At 45.2% G+C, this 14,353-nt stretch overlaps 1 long non-coding RNA gene across 1 annotated transcript; it reads right to left on the bottom strand.

Moving 5' to 3' along the window:
* Nucleotides 1-1,138: 1,138 nt before the first annotated feature.
* On the bottom strand, nucleotides 1,139-5,698 carry LOC109281211 (uncharacterized). Its single transcript, XR_002087781.2, has 3 exons — nucleotides 5,316-5,698; nucleotides 3,884-3,978; nucleotides 1,139-3,145 (listed from the first exon to the last, which is right to left on the bottom strand). It is a non-coding gene; the product is annotated as an uncharacterized LOC109281211 (long non-coding RNA).
* Between the last annotated feature and the right edge of the window lie 8,655 nt (nucleotides 5,699-14,353).

Below are 14,353 nucleotides of genomic sequence, written 5' to 3'. Positions count from 1 at the left end.
CTATCTAGGGTTTTTTTCAGTTGGTGCTAGAGGGTGGGATGGGTGGATTGGAGCCCCCCCTGAGGGTGGGATGGGTGGATTGGAGCCCCCACCCCTACCTCCAGCGCCACTGAAAAAAACCCAGATTGAGCTCCCTCTGCTTCTTTCCCCTGTTACAGTGGAGAGCTGCACTTCTGTTTCCATCCTATGCATGTGTCCACACATGCAAGCACATGTGCTTGCAGCAGCTCAAAAATAAGCGATGTAAATTTGAGCCGGGGCTTTTTGCGTCAGCACATGTGGTCGGACATGCACTTTGTTGTGGAGCAAATTGTGCCACTTGGGGCAAAATAACCGTGCCTGGCTCCTCCCAGATCTGCAGCCAGGGGAGCTAGAGCCCAGGGCCAGCACCTGTGCTGTCCCCAGCCATATAGAAAGCTTCCCTGTCCTGGCCCATCCATACAAAAAGCTGCCTTGGCAAGCAGCTCAGGGCTACTAGCTCTCAGGAGCTTCTGGGGCCTGGCCACTTGGTACCTGGGGACACTACCCCTTGTGCCAGCTGGACTGCTGCAGCAGCATCCCAAATCCATTTTAAAAAATACCCCAAAATTCATGTTCTTCCACAGTTAAAACAAAAAACCGCTCTACGCGCGCGCGCGCGCACACACACACACACACACACACATCTAGAGAGAGAGACAGAGAGACAGCAATCAGTTGGGTAATGCTTTATTGGTATATTTACAATGTTAAAGCAATGTGGAAGCCTACCGGTGTCTCTATCATCATGAAAAAATAAATTCTAAATACCTATATGTGTTGAGGTGAGCTTTTGGTTTTCTTCACACATGATGGGTGTGTGATGGGGGGATGTGGTGTTTGCAGGAAGGGGGTAAGAAGGGGTGTGGGGGAAGGCCAGTGGGTGTGTGGGTGGGTGTGGAGGGATGTGGGTTGGTCTGTGGGTAGGTGTGGGGCAATTGCTGGGGGGACTGTGGTGTGGGGGATCTTGTGGGGGGGCTGCTCAGGAGGGGTGGGTCCCCTGGCTCCCACAGGGTGCAGCCCCCCCCACACAGCACATGGACTGTCCCCCCTGCAGGGCCCCAACTCCCCCCTGGGGGGCCACAGCCCCTATTCCCCTCAGGGCCACAGCCCCCCCACCCAGGGTCCCAGGCACCTTGGAGGGCCACAGCTCCCCTGCCCAGGGCCCATAACTTACCTTTAGCAGCAGCAGCGGGAGTGGGGCGCTCTGAGCCATGGCGGCAGGACCTGGCACAGCATGTGGGGACCACGCGTTGGGCCCAGCTGGGTCCTGCCGGCCCTGGGGCCTCTTTGCCTCCCGGCCAGGCTGGACCCATGGCGGCAGGACCCGGAGTGACCGCCATGGGCCTGGCCCAGCTGGGCATTAGAGGGGCCACAAGGGCAGCAGGACCCGGCTGGGCCTGGCACGCGGTTCCCGCATGCCACTTTGGGTCCTGCCAACAAAAGCCTGGCCCAGCCGGACAGCAGAGGGGCCCCAGGGCTGGCAAGACCTAGCTGAGCACGGAGTGTAGTCCCTGTGCACCATGCTGGGTCCTGCCTCTGCCTCGCTGTGCCTGCAGGGGGGTGGCACGTGGCGGGACCTAGGCCAGCCCCATATGTCTCACTAGTCTGGCTTTGTACCGGTGCGAGTCACACACACTTACCTTGGAGAGCGCTGGGGGCTGGAGTCATCAGGAGAACAAAAGAGACACTCTGGCTGACACCAGAGCATCTCTTTTGGAGGACTGACTCCCTGGTATGGTCTGGGACCGTGTCTTGTTCTGCTCTTCTGCAAAACATTTTTTTTAGACCCTTGGATATCCAGGGGCCTAATTTTCTCACCGCACTGCAAACTTGCAGCGCGGGGAACCTTTTTTCATTCCTGCACATGCCTCTTGCCCCACCTCAAAGGGGTTTGAGATGGGGCAAGAGGCACGTGCGCGCTCATCTGGACACGTTCTATGTGGCTACGTTTATTTAGCAAGCAGTGCCCTGAGCAGCTGCCCTGCTTCTCCTTCTGCAGCTGTTCAGCAGTTCCACCAATGGCTGCCTGCTACACCACAGTTATAGAAAGGAGCTCTGAATGTAAGAGATATGATTCAAGAGGATTGCCATGGCTTTACAACCTGTTTTGGTAGATAGAGGACACTGTGTATAGCAGACACCTCACACCACAGCATCAGAAAAACTACACACTGCCTAAGGATGCCATGGTCTACCTCTTGTACCACTCACATAAGAATTTGTGAGTCCCAGTGCCCTGAGATTCTACACCGGTATTTATACACTCAGGTCCTGGACAGATGCAACATTTGTAATGATATGCTACATGCCATATGTACAAGGGCAGTACCAGGATGACTGCAGCTGCACCCTTCTTTGATTCCTGCTGCACACAAATTAGCTAAAAGCCTGATCTCAGGTGTGGTAATATTAACTCAGACATAGAAATGACTGACAGTGAAGTACTGGAGGCACTGTCAAGATGCTCAAGAAGACCAGATTTTGTTTTATGAATCTGAGTAAGCAGCGTACATTTAACTATCATGACTATGGGAATAATGCCACAATATTTTTTCACTATTTTGGCTAGTTCCTTGTCTTTTAAATTTTTATATATAACCTAGCAAATTAGTGCACATTCCAATAGTTATATTTGTTTTTGCTTTAGTCTTAAATGAATCATGTAATGCTAGCCCCCTAGCACATTATTAAAGTATCTAGTTTCTCTAACTGGAGTATAATATGCACTCCCCCCTCCCCCTTTTCAAAATCCTAGATCCACCCATGCCTATGTAGCACTAAAAATGTTAGTGGATGAAACAGCAACTTCTTGAGGTGCTTCAAAGTACAGTGGCATTTTAAAGTGCTCCAAAATGTCTGTCTATGGCCTCAAAAGCTTTATCAAGCTACAGCTGCAACCCTTCAGGTTATGGATGAAATAAAACTTTGACTTGGCAGGATCCCTTCCCCAAGACAAGCTGCAAGAGCTCAGTCTGACTGCATGTGCAGAGGTCTAGCCCAAGATTAGGAGAAGGTGGTCTTTACGGGTGATCCAGAAGGAAGAACGGATTGAGAAACCATGAACCTCTTCAGTCTCCTTACTGTGCTTCATGATGGTTGTGGGGTTGGCAGTATTACCTGATTTCTGTGGGAATAAGGGAAATTTAAATTAATATTGCTCTGGACTTGGCAGGGATGTCACTGAAGCTGGTGGGTGAAATCACTACCCTTCATTCAGTATAGCTATAGGAAACCATTAAGCTACTTTCTGAAATGAGAGCAGCCTTCTGGCTAAACTCAGGCATACACCACTGCTCAAGACAGGCGTATGTGTGGCCACTCAGGAATTTGAACTCTGAGGCAGAGGAGCTTGGTTACTGGCTCCGGGAGTAGCAGATGTGTGTGACAGAGAGGCTGAAGCAGGAGAGACACCACAGAAACAGACATGAGGAGAAGCAAGAGGCCAGACACAGGGTCCTACAAGAAGCTGAGAGGGAAAGTGAGTTTCGGACTGAGTATTGGCCAAAAGGTGCTTGGCACTGTGAACAAAGACACTGTCTCCAATTACTTGATTCTTTCTGTTTTCATAAAATGAGACTTTGTGCATTCTTTATAAATGAAAGAGAGTCCGTTACAAACATGTGGCTCTATCATTCATATCTCCTCCTATTGGAAACAACGGTCAGGGCCCTGAACTTTGGGCATCTGCTAGTATCTAAAGGCAGAGATAAAAGGAAAATTGACATTATCAGCAATTATCTTTTTTTGGCTCATGTGGCCGATAATGTCACCGATAAACGCCGCATGCATATATATATTAAAATTTTCAAAAATAGAACCGAAGTACAAAGTAAAAATACAAGAGGTTAAGGAAAAAGCTTACCACCTTGTTGCTCAACAGCACTGATACTGAGTGTGTTGGGGTAGCCTAATATTCCACTGGTCTCAGTGGAGAAGTACTGGTGGAAGCCTGAAGTCCTATGGAAATGCAAGGATGAAAGGACACCAAGAGCATTTACTCCAGAAGTTAGTTAAATACTGGAAATAACATGAATAAACACTGACAATGATAACTCTGAAGCTAGAAAAGAGCAAAGATGACTGAAACCATTGTGAAAGTTGTGCCTACTGCTCACCATATCATTCCACAGTGCTGCTCTCCCACTCCTTTTTCACACTCACTGACACACTTCTATAGATATGGAATAGTGCACAGCCACATATCAGAGGCAGATACTACAGAATGTTATAGGAAATAGTTAACTTCCCAATCTATTTGTGCCTCATGCAAAAATTATGACAAATTATTCATATTTCCTGAGTAGTGTGACCCCCTACTGATTACATAAAAAGATTCAGTATATAGGAAGTGCAAAGAACTGAACAGAAGAATGAATGTCCCTGTTATTCTCCTTTCTTAAAAGACCCATTCATGATAATGGGAGCTATACACCTAATTTTCCATTCACTTGCCTGAAAATGCACTCATTTCCTTTTCTATTCCCACGTTCATTTTCCTAGCCTGATTCTGAAATATGGGCACCAAATAATATGGGGTCTGATCCAAAGTCCACTGAAGTTAATAGAAATACCTGCGTCTTATTGACTTCAACGATCTTTGACTGAAGCCCTTCCACAGACAGGCCCCCGATTATTTATTTTCTCTTTTGTATGCTGCTTAAAAGCACATGCACGTTTAAAGCCAATGAAACAAAGCTTTATGAAGCTGTTTAGTGGAATGTTAGAAAAAGCAAATCTTCCTTTCTCCTGGTCATGTACCTGATCAAACACATTTTCTAATCTGGCACACAGTACGCAGTTATACTACCACCACTACTACACTACTACCACTACTTATACTACTGGAGGGCAGGATTTTCCAGGCTAATTTTAGGACTCACAAAATTAGCTTTAGGTTTCAGGTAATTTGTCCTTTCTTTAATTAAAGCCTACCTTTACCTTTTCTCCAAATGGAGTTTAAACCTTAAAAAAATAATTTATAATTAAAGGACCAGGGAAAAGAAACGTCCCTGAAAACCTGATTGGTCTAAAAAGGTACCTGTATTTTTCCATTTCTCTCTGCTTCTTTCTTCAAAGTCTTTCTGTTCCTCTGTTGTATTTTATTTGCTTCTGCTACATTTCATGCTATCATTTACTGCAAATATCCCCTTTCTACCTCAGCTCCAAGCATCTCTTATTTCAATAATCAATATTCTTTATAGAAAGCATGGGGGTTGAGGGGTTGAGGGTAGTTGCTGAGTAGGTGTAGCAACTCCAAGACTATAAGATAAAAAATGATCTTTTGGTTTTCTTACCACTGCTGTTCTTATCATCCAGCTGAATATGAAAGGGTGTCTGAAACTGGCATGAAATCCTTGATCTTACTGGAGTGGTCCACTTCTGGAAGTAGTAGAAAATGAAGGATCTAGTCAGTGTAGTCTCTGTGACTTGGCAGGAACGGAGACAGTTGTGTCTAAAGTGTGTCTCTGAGCTGTATTATCAAACCCTCCACTGTACTTCCCTCCTCTCTTTCCATCTTCAAGCAAAATTTCAATCTTAAATTACCTCTTTTGCTTCCAAGGATTTTTCATTTTTGGGAGGAGAAGGAGGGAGGGAGGAATTGAGGGAGAGGAGAAGAGTCTATTCACGCTAGTCAACTTCCAGTATCAGATAGAGATGTGTGATAGGCCTGAAAACGGCAAAGCATCTGTGAATTAACAAGACTCCTAAACAAACAGCTTTCAAGTTGTGCGCCATGGAACAGTACTTGTGCTTAGGCTGGTGGATATTATGCTGCCGTTCCTTCTTTATCGGAAATAGTACATCAGATACTGCACCCTTCTGGACAATGATTGCATATGCATAGCATATTTTTCAGAAAGCTCCTTCATATAAAAGTGTAGTAAGATTAAAGAATACCTCTTATCAGCAAAATCTCTATTACCATGGTTTCTAATGCAAAGCCTCTGTGATCTTCCTTAGTTTGGATTGATCTGAAGTTCAAATGAGATTCAGGAACAAAAGATATGTCCATAATATCTCCTGGAAAACTTCAATAGTGGGTTTAGACAGCATGTCTGCAATATATAAACTAGGCCTTTTTCCCCGCTCTAAGGGCACTCATACAATATTGGGTCACCTGGAACCATTGTATATACATTTTGTATACATTACATAGAATCTAATACTCTAAATGTAGAAGACATTTTTGCTTGCTTTGCCAAAACCACTCCATTCCTATTATACAGATTTGCTTTTTTCCAACCAAAAGCTACAGTAATTTGTGGAGAAGGAGAGTTGAAGGGGAAGGAGTGAATTTTGCTTGCTATGCTGTATTCTTGAACTGATCCGTACCTAAGCGGTCAGGATGTTTAGACAGGACAGGGCAAAAGTGTTGAATTAAAAGGAATTGTAATGCTTGCTACCCATTTCTATATTTTCATTATGATATAGTGTTTGGATTACAACTTTAAATGGTGGGATGCCCTCTTAGTAGCTAAAGAGGCAAAAATCCTCAAAGGGTTCTTTTGTGGCCTGCTACAAGAAAGAGACACAGAGGTACGTGTTCCTACTGACAGAAAACTTATTTTGGGTTTTTTTTCTTGGTTTTCCTATTCTCTTAATATATATTTAAAATTATTCCCACTGACTGTTTGTGGTTGTTCTTTGCCACCACCACCACTTTGCACAGGGAAAGGTCCCTCAGTTGACATTTGTCCCTGTAGGAGCTTTGGGAGAGCACCCTCAGAAGGCAACCTCTGCCACCAAATGTCACAAAAGTCCCATGTCCGCTGGCCAAATAGTCTATGGGCTGGTTCTAGCCCATGGGCTATAAGTTACAGACACATGGTCTAAAGTGATCCATCCCTTGTCATACCAGCCCTGGCATCCACCATCATTGGTTTAGGATTGTCAGAGGGTACATCCCTGACTCTTCTGTTTAATAGCTATTAATGGACCTTTCTTACATGGGTTTGTATAATCGCCTTTTGCACCCAGCTACACTGTCTGTTTCTACAACCTCCTGTGGCAATGAGTTCCAGAAGTTAACTATCTACTGCCTAGAAAAGTATTTCTTTTTGATTGTTTTAAACCTGCTTGCTTTTAATTTCAGTGGGTGTCCTCTAGTTCCTGTTTTGGCTTAAGTTAAAAAAAATGACTCCTTTTATTTCAAGTGAACATCTTATTTCTTATTCTATGATTTGTTTTTGAGAGGCTGTTGGAAAGCAAAGGTGAACCCAGGTAGTCCAGACCAAAGGAGGTAGAGAGATGGAGTAGATTAGGGATCCACCACCACGTGAACTAGCAACTGCCCAACCGTGTCTTTGCTCCAGAAGCCAAGTATCTGCACTGGCAGGAATGCACACTGTAATAGTAGCAGAATTATTTTGCAAATCAATTTATGGTCTCTGAAAGGTACTGGCTGGACAGTCTTGGAGATAGAAGACAAACAACATGGGCAGCTGTACTACTATATTGCTCAAACATTGATTCAGCCTCAGCAGCACTGAAGGGAGAGCATAGATCACTCCCTGTGCTCATCTAAACCTAGGTTCCACTCCTGAGGCTGGCCATTACATTGGTAGTTTTAGGATGTAGATGCCAATGCACTAAAAACAGGACTCAGACCAAACTTATTTTACAGTCATGCAGCCTAGGGATAATCCACTAGATGGTAACAACTATTGAACCGGAATCTCTTCAATTTCCAACTATTCCATAGGAAATAATGGAATAAGATTTCCATCATTTCCTATTGCCTATGCCTCAAGCTTTCCAATTCCCTGGTAGCAGCTCTAAATGAAGGAGCACATTCTGAAATGGCAGGAGTATTATTAAAATATCTTCTATTTACTGCCTTTTATCTACATAGAACCCAAATTGTTTTTTTCAAATGAGTCATATAAAATAACATAAATCATGACAGTCAGCACGGAAACACAGCCTCTTTTTATTTGCAAAGCAATAGCTGCTTAATAATATACTGCCTTACACTAAACTGTAATTTAAGATAGTAACTGATAGGTGAAATTTCAGGAGATTTCAGTGGACTGACTTCTGAGTTTTTTTAGCAAATTAGAGCACACACAGATGCTCTGTCTTCAGTAGGACCTCTTGCCTCAGGAAGGAATGTCCAATCAGACTGTTTGTGGATTCGTTTTGTTATGCACAGTGTGGTTGAATTCTAATATAATAAAGGCCTTAGTCTGTCTGTCTGTCTGTCTGTCCATAATGCTTTATTCACAGATTGGTTGTCTCGGCAGCCAGTCACAATGTTGACTGAAACAACCAGTCAGAGTGTTCCAAGAGCTTTCTGGACAAGAGGCAGCAGCAGCAGCATGGCAGAGCACTGTCATGATGGCAGGGACAGAGGGGATGGAGCAGGGACCCCTGGCACTGGTCCCTGGAGACAGCGGCAATGGAGTGGACAGAGCGGGGGTGCGAGGGCAGCACTGCTGGCCTCACCCTCCACCCTGACCCTGCTCCCTGGAGGCAGTGGCAGCATGGGGTGCTGGCTGAGAGGGATGGAGGGGATGGCGGGGCAAGCTTCCCCCCGCCCTCTGCTTGTGGCAGTGCAGGGTGGTGGGTGGTAGTGCTCCGTCCCTGCTTGCCTCCCTCCCGCCCCCCGTCATTCTTGATGGGCAATTGGCTAGTACAAACATAATGTACTCATAGACTAAGAATTTCAGAGATATGCTAGATACACATTATTTTCTTTTTTGATATATTAACATATTATTTAAAAAAATCTATTAATGTTAACAATCCACAATACAGTCCTGTATGGCTGAGGCACAAAGAGGCTGAGGATGAAATTCTGAATCTACTAAAATCAAAGGTAAAACACCCATTGACTTCAATGGGGTAAGGAAGTTTACCCCATTCAACGCAGCTGAAATATAACAGTGTCATTTACTACTTTGCCCTTTTAGTGCTTTTAATTTTGATTGGTTAGCATTTCCTCCTACTGTGCACAACTTAATGAGTTAACAGTAGGAACAAGACTACAGCGGTCAATGATCAAACTTACAACATGCAGAGGTCAAATGCAAATTGTACTATTTTGATTTATAAAACGTGAAAAATGGTGATACTTTGTCCTTATGTTGGAGACTACAACAAGAATTGCAGACTTTACATTCTGTCTCAATTACACTTTGCTGACTGTGGAAATATTCCTGAAATATCAGAGCCATGGCTGAGATACTGCAGTGAAATACTATATATCGCAGTGCAAATGTGTGCAGCTTTCTATTTCAGAAAAAAGTATCAAAATATCAAGACTTTATACAAACTCATTGTTTGCAAGAGATTGACAAGGATCTGTATGGGTAATTGAACAACTTCTCAGGCTAGAATGTAAAATCTATTTCTTGAATAGAACACTTAGCATAGATACTCTCTCTCGGTTTTCAGCCTGGAGGGGGCAATACATTTTCGCTTTATTCTCTCTACTCAAGATAGCTGCCAGATTATCCGTGGATCTGTCCAAGTGCTTCACCTTGGGAACTAGAGAATTTTTAACAGCAGATTTAGATTGTATTGGTGTATGAGAAGGGAAGGGCTGATCAGCACACAGAGAGCCTCTCTACTGACCTTGTGCATTCTGTACAGGAGTCCTACATTAGTGGGGGGACGTGTGCTAAAAGCCGATGGAACACAGGGCTGGTCTTGGCCCTGTCGATTTCCACATCAAGACCCAGAGAAGAGAGACTGCATATGAATCAACTCCTTGTTTTAAAACCAGCATTTAGAATAAGAAATAAAACAAAAGGCACAATTTTTGAATTTCATCCATTAAGAAGTTACTTTTCTTTACTATTTATGTTGCATATCTTCATATGCAAAGCAACTACAGCATCAAAATAATCTTTACTTTACATTATAAGAACAATAAAAGTAAGAAAGAACATAAAGGCTGGGGACAGATATTCAAAAAGCCAGTGCTAAACTGATTCAAACTTTGCAGGTTAGTTTAACCTCCCTAGGCTGAACCAGTTTGTAACAGGACAAACATTTACTCTGGACTGAGGCAATGCAGGCACATGCCTCCAGTTGCTCAGGCCAGGTGCTGGGGGTGGTGCTAGAGCATGTCCTGAGCTGCAGGGAAGCTGTGCTGGGTGGGGCATGGCCAGTCTGGGCTGAACTGACCAGACAGGGGTTTAATTCCCCCATCTCTAGCCCACCAGCAGGGACCAGAGCCAGGTCTGCCAGGTGCTCCCCCAGAAGGGGGCAGGGAGGAAAGTTAGTCTCCCCTCTACCCCTATTGGCAGCCAGGTCTGCCTGCCATTGCCATTGCTGCTGCTGCTGACCTCCCTGCCTCAGAATAGGCCCCCTTCTGTCCCTTCCACCAGACAATGGAGGGAGGAGGAATAACCCCTGTCTCTGCCCCTCCCCCACCCGAAGGGGCTCTGCCAGCTGGTGTCTAGCCATGCCCCCTCCCCACTGCTGCAGCCCTTTGTTGGGGGCAGCAGCCCCTGTCAAAACGGGTGGGCTACGCTGTGGGGCCAGCCGAGCTGTGGCAGGCTGCATGCAGCAGCACTGGGGTACAGAGCAGGCCAGAGCCCTCCAAGCCCCCTACAGCACTGCTGAGCTCCACGGCGGCTCTGCTGGCCCTGCAGAGCGGCCCCCACTGGGAAGAGGCTCATGTGCCAGAAAGCTGTGATGGGCTGCTGCCCAGTATCATCTCTCAGTTTGCTGCTTCAGCTGCTGGGTGGGGACAGGGCCGGCAAGAGGGGGCTTATTCAACTGCTGGCTGCTGGCATGACAGTGGGGCCTGCTTGGCTGCATCCACCGCTTGGCCTGTCCTTGGGGCCAGTGGCTGAATAAGCCCCCTCTTGCCAGGAGGGGCTTCCCCCAGCACAGATCGAGTGGCAGGGGCTGGGCCCTGCCCCTGCCCAGCAGCTGGTGTGGCGAGTGGCGAGTGACTGTGCCAGGCAGCAGCCCATCACAGCTTCCTGGAGAGTGAGCCCCTTCCCAGCGGGGGCCACTCTGCGGTGCTGGCACAGCTGCTGTGGAGCATGGCAGTACTATGGGGGGCTTGCAGGGCTCTGGTTCCAGACCCTGGTGTTGCCATGTGCAGCCCACCTCAGCTCTGCTGGTCCCACAGCACAGAGGCTCTGCCAGGGAGGGGCTCACGCTCCCCTGCATTATAACAGGGGCTGCTTGCCCCCAAAAAGGGCCCTGCCCCATCCCGCTGCAGCAATGGGGAGGAGGCACAGGAAGGCAGGGCACTTGGGGGGGGCAGGGAGCATGGCAGCAAGGGCAGGCAGACCCAATTGCCAGTGGGGGTAGAGGAGGCACTAACCCCCCTCCCTATTCCCTTCTGCATCAGAGGTCATGGAGCAGTGAGCAGGCAGCACCCAGCAGACCCAGCTGGGGTCCCTGCCCATGGAATAGACAGGCGGGGAATTAAATCCCTCCCTGGCTAGACCCCCACCCTGCCTGTCCCTGCCCTGGCTGGGGAGCAAAGGGGAGGGGCCAGGGCTGGGCTGGAGCAGACAGCCTAGCCCAGAGAGCATGCTGGGATGCTGGGGGTCTCTGGTTTAACTTAAATCAGCAAGGGGTCTGGGACAGATATTGCATAAACCTGTTTGAGCCAAAACAGTTAAGTCTGATACTACATTCAACCAGGTTTATCTCAAACTAGTTTCAGCCATTTTCAAATTGGTTTACGTGCACTGAATGTCTGTTCTGTTACAGGTTTAAATCAGTTTCTGATCACTTAAAACTGGTCCCTAGACAAAGGCATTTCTCTCAGATAGAACATATTCACCCCATGTGTCAACAGGATTCATCAAAACGCTATCACTGTATATACATATACACATATATAGCTGCATCTAGGTGCTGAGGCAGTGCAGGCGCTAAGGTGCATGGTTGACAATGCCGAGGTTGCAAGTTTGAAACCATAGCAGAAGTGTTCATGGTACAGCCTCTCAGATTCCAATGAATCTGCAAGTTCTGTTAAATACCTTGTCACAAGGACACAAAAAAGGAAAGAAATAGTTGCATCTTCCTAGTAGTGGATACAGCCATGTAGGTTTCCCCCATGTACTGAGATAATTGGAGAGGGGTTGTGCTAGAGTGACCCCAAGCTCTCCACTGGATCTTGTACTATACACTACTTTCTTACTCAGGCCTGTAGCTACTGCCATAAAGTGTTCATAAAATAATGAGGAATATTTTTATCTTTGTGATCTCTTAATAAGCAAGGCTCTCCACTGATTATAACACCTCATACATTAAATACTGAATATAGACTGCTGCTAGTACTGACATCATTCGTAAAATTTGATTCATACCTCTTAACTGTTTGGTTTTCGGTCTGGAGAGGGCATTGCATTTTCCTCTTTATTCTCTCCATTGAAGGCTGGTCCCAGAATGGCTGTCAGAGGGCTTGAACTTATTTCATGGAAGTCAGAAGGACAGTTGCTATGTTTCCAACAAGACTTGTCCACCTATCCCACTACCCCATGGGCTTTTCATGTCTATGTCTCTTGTGCGTCTCTTCTGTACAAGTGGCATTCGATTCTGCATCTCCCTCATGCTCACTTTCTAACCTCTCCGTCTCACATATCCCTGACTGTCTTTGACTTCAGTGACTCTTCAGAAACTGCAAGAAGAAATAGATAGTCCCAGTACGCATTTCAAAGACTACCATTTTTTTAGGGGGAAAAAACCCTTTTTATTTCAACGCTCCAATTCACTGTCACTTCGCTTCACTCAGACATTTTCATTTCTATGGTTAGAAATCTTGAGGATATGCTTGCCCACAAATTTTCTTTTTTCACCCACTTTCCCTTGTGAGAAATCTACCTGCCATACCTCTGGAACAATGCCATAATTTGTCCTGTCCTTGACTGGCCTTAGCTACAAATTATAATCTTTTTTCAAGCCTTAATTTTTTTCCCTCTGCAAATATAGCAATTGCTTCTGAGTTGCTCAATTTAGAATTTATCTAAATACCTTCTTACTGCTTTCAGGAATCCTAAATTCTGTGGCCAGACTACTCTTTCATTCTGTGAAGCCAGACTACATACTTCCCAATCTCATCCTTTTCACTGACTCCTCCTTTCTGAAATAAATGCAGAACTGCCCTCCCTTGCTCCCATAGTTGCACGCCAGCCTACTTCCTCGACCTCTTTCCAAACTACCCTTTTCCTCACTCACCCAATTCTTCCAATCCTGACAGCTGTCTCCTACCTTTAACTTTGCACTCAGGTCATTCCCTCAAAACCACCAAATCTTGTCTTTACAGCTTTTCTTCCCTTTCAGCTTATAGTTGACATCTCTGTGACTTTTCCTGGCATTTTGTGATAGAGAAGATTAAGGAAACAATGTTTAAACACATGAATTATATAAACTATCACTTGTCTTGGCTTCCTGGCCTATCTTTATTTTTTTCCATTTTACAGTAAACTGAATTTCAAGGGTCAACTTTTATTTAAAAAGTCCTCTGCAGCTGATTATATTTTAACCATTGTGCTAACTGAAGAAGTACCTCAAATCTGATTTAAGCTCTGATAAGGTTCTACCTTCAGGCAGGCCTTTGAGATACCAAACAAATGAGAACAAACACTATCAGATCAGAACTGGAACAAGATTTGGACAAAATACAGGGCACAAAAGGAGCAGAGAGATAGAGAATGAGAGGTTAACAGCTCCTTCCAATTTAGAAGAAGATTGTTTTAAAAAATGTTGGATCTTGATTGCAAATCTATTTATTCAGGGTGAAAATTGATATACAAACACTGTTATATAATTGCAAATTAGCATGTTATCATCAAGAGACAAAAAGTGAGGAACATGGAGAAAGCAGATGGAGAAAGCAGAAGAAGGATGTACTTCTGTTTTGACCCTGATATTCTGCTTTTGGGTAGCCAATGTCCTGTATGACCAGTGTGTTGACAATATTTCTATGTTCAGATCTTTGGGGCCCCATGAAGTTTTGCATTCAATATTCCTGCAAAACTTCATCTCCATACTTGACAAAGATGAGAGCTCAATTCTTTCCTTTACAAAGAAGTAAAGCAGGAATAACAACTGTACTATAGTCTATGGAACTGCATCAAGAGAAAACCAGCATGAGTGAGGGGAACCAGACCTAGCTTGAGAAATGCCAGGAGGCTATTGTTTTACAGTCTGACTGCAGAAATACAACTGAGAATCTCGTTTTTGTTGTTAATTTTTGAGGTTTGTGGCTTCAGAGTTCATTTTGTTTTCTTGAGTATTGACATGGGCATCTAGTTTAGCCCAATGCAGCATCTAGGTATAGCATGAATGCTTTAACTTCAGTGTATTTAAATTGTTCGAAAACAACCTGATACAGTTTTCCAGAACCTACAGAAGA

The sequence above is a fragment of the Alligator mississippiensis genome, chromosome 1, assembly GCF_030867095.1.
Source record: "Alligator mississippiensis isolate rAllMis1 chromosome 1, rAllMis1, whole genome shotgun sequence".
Taxonomy (NCBI): domain Eukaryota; kingdom Metazoa; phylum Chordata; order Crocodylia; family Alligatoridae; genus Alligator; species Alligator mississippiensis.
This window is presented reverse-complemented; position numbering and strand designations above follow the sequence as displayed.